Here is a 2539-nt window from a genome sequence, read left to right as displayed (position 1 = left end):
GTTGGGACAATGAATGAAAGATTATATGTTAATTTTTTCATTAGATTTATTATACATAAAAGTACCCGTTAGCAACATCATCAAATATATATCTTTATAGATGGAAGAAACGTTCGAGCAAAATGAACGGATCCATTCTTCCTCCCTTGCTAGCAATATCCGAAAATGCAATATCCAATGTTATCTGTGTCGCTAGTAGCATAGCAGTTTTGTCATTCCGGTGATTATGCGACAATTATGCCCATAAGTTGGCTTAACAAAGGGAATAAAATCTCGATTGGCACAAACTTGTCCGTTTGCGTTTCTGCAATATAACTGATGGTACAGTGAGCTTTGAAAAAGCATTATTTCTCTTAAAAAATTTAAAAATACCTACAAAATATAGGCGAGCCCACGCACGACATGCCTTTTTCGTTAGTAGAGACTTCCAAATTGTCTATCAGGTTCATGAAATATTTATCATGTACCAAGTTAGGAGGCGAAGCCCAGATATTTCTTTTTTAATCCAAATGTAAATATTTAAGATGGACGTAATGCGTCTACGAACACGATCACAAATTAAATAGTCTTCTAAGTACTAAAAAATATTCTTTATTGAAACTTTATTGTTAATCATAAGTTATCTGCTTCTGTTGTCTCTATTGGTTTTACGTTGTTACTTGCAAGAGATACTCTTAAATCCCACGGTTTCCAACTCTCAGTAAAAATTCCAATCAATTACGAGCCCATATTACTCCCGGGATGCAAGAAGAAGAAAATGAGTAAGAGCCCTGTGTCTCCCATGAAGACAAGGCGATGCCCGTCTAACACGTATGAATACACAATTTTTGGGGTCCCTTCGATCCTCTCGGTGGAGCAGTCTTGTTTGCCAGTATCATCAGACATGATTTGCTGCGCCTCTGAAACTTCTGTTTGGCCGTTGCAAACGCTTTGATATAATGAATATATCCCGTATGGCCTGGCTCGTTTGATATTAAGGTATAGACATATTTAGTAACATTTAAATATTGTCACGATCCTCATAAGAGCCTATGAGGCTTATAGTGTTTAGATTTGTTATAAAACCACACATATGGTCCGATTAGGGTTAAACTTGTCCGCATCTATGAACAAAAGGGAAATACTTTAACACTCGGGGATAAGTTAAATTCTTACTAATGAAATCTTGAATGAAAGAAATTTTGAACAGGAGCATAGCAATATTTCAGATGTTGTGAAAATTGTGTTAAAACGAAATCCGTTCGATTTTAAAGTTACTTTCTTCGGTTCCTTTTATAAATGCAAGCTTTCTCGCACAGAACGACCGCAACAACTCTTCCCAGTTTTTTTCACATATTCTAATCATATAATTGTGATTGATTATAGGAAAAGTTCGACTTAATTATAGTAACGTACTATAAAAATTAAGTTCATAAACATGAAGACACGGTTTGAGTAATATAGACATAAAATTGGTGCAGCTATTTATACGCAAACGAGACGGAGCAAAAACTTCATTCAAGCTTTTGTGTACGTTGCATGTGAAACGATACCACAACAGCTTACCGGCATAATATAACAAAAATCATGATATCATGATATAAACGATGATATAGAAGAAAGGACGAAGTCAACAGTAGAACATAGGATTTTTTGCGTTGAAAATTCTAACGGCTATGATAAGAGATTAGAGATCTACCAAAGCGTGTCAACCCTTTAATGGATTGTGACATTACCAAAAAAATTAAAGTCGAGAGTTCAAATTTGGCACAGGTTTTTTTTTGCTCGATTATTTCATCAATAAGTAGAAAGACGTTGCTTTTTTTCGTAATCATGGATGAGACAACGAGCCGATTTAGCATTTTTCTTTTACTTACCGCGAAAAGATTGGCCAGGGCGTTTTAGAGACCAATATCGTATACGCAAAGTTATGACATCGTTTTCGTCAGAGGGTGCTAATCACACCCATAATAAATACATGATGGATCTCCGCTACATATATGACAAATTTATTACATCACTTAGGCAAGAAACATGACGATTTTCTCTATTTTAGTTGCTAATGTAGTCTTCTTACTGCTTCATAAAGCCTCACACATATTAGTTCCTTGCGTTTCAAAATTATTTTAACCCACATTAAACTAGTAGCAAATTAATTTATCTTCTTGTAAGCGTTCAGTGCGTATATATAGAGGGGGGAGAAGGGCATATAGAAGTAAACATGAGAGCACTTACAATTTTTTAAAAGTTTTCTGATAAAACTTTAGCAAAATGAACAATATTATATTTATTCCCCGCATTCTTTTCACATACTAATATAAACAAAACCGACAAAATTACTGCCATTGAATTCCATTCATTTAAAAACTGAAAATCAAAACAAACTTTTATTAAAATAACGATATTAATGTATAGCTACGTACAAAATCCAAAAAGTACAAGTGTTTTCTCCAATATAAAACTAATATTTATTGGTAGTACAGCTCTAAATTCATTCCATCGTGAATCTCATCTGCAAAAAATGTAAGCCTATGAACATGCAATGTATAAAAAAACAAGA

General features: G+C 34.0%; 1 long non-coding RNA gene across 1 annotated transcript; it reads right to left on the bottom strand.

Moving 5' to 3' along the window:
- Positions 1-682: 682 nt before the first annotated feature.
- LOC119644670 lies at positions 683-2491 on the bottom strand. Its single transcript, XR_005248553.1, has 3 exons — positions 2403-2491; positions 1857-2346; positions 683-1103 (listed from the first exon to the last, which is right to left on the bottom strand). It is a non-coding gene; the product is annotated as an uncharacterized LOC119644670 (long non-coding RNA).
- Positions 2492-2539: the final 48 nt, after the last annotated feature.

This window comes from Glossina fuscipes, unplaced genomic scaffold (assembly GCF_014805625.2).
Source record: "Glossina fuscipes isolate IAEA_lab_2018 unplaced genomic scaffold, Yale_Gfus_2 0, whole genome shotgun sequence".
In the NCBI taxonomy this organism is placed as follows: Eukaryota; Metazoa; Arthropoda; class Insecta; order Diptera; family Glossinidae; genus Glossina; species Glossina fuscipes.
This window is presented reverse-complemented; position numbering and strand designations above follow the sequence as displayed.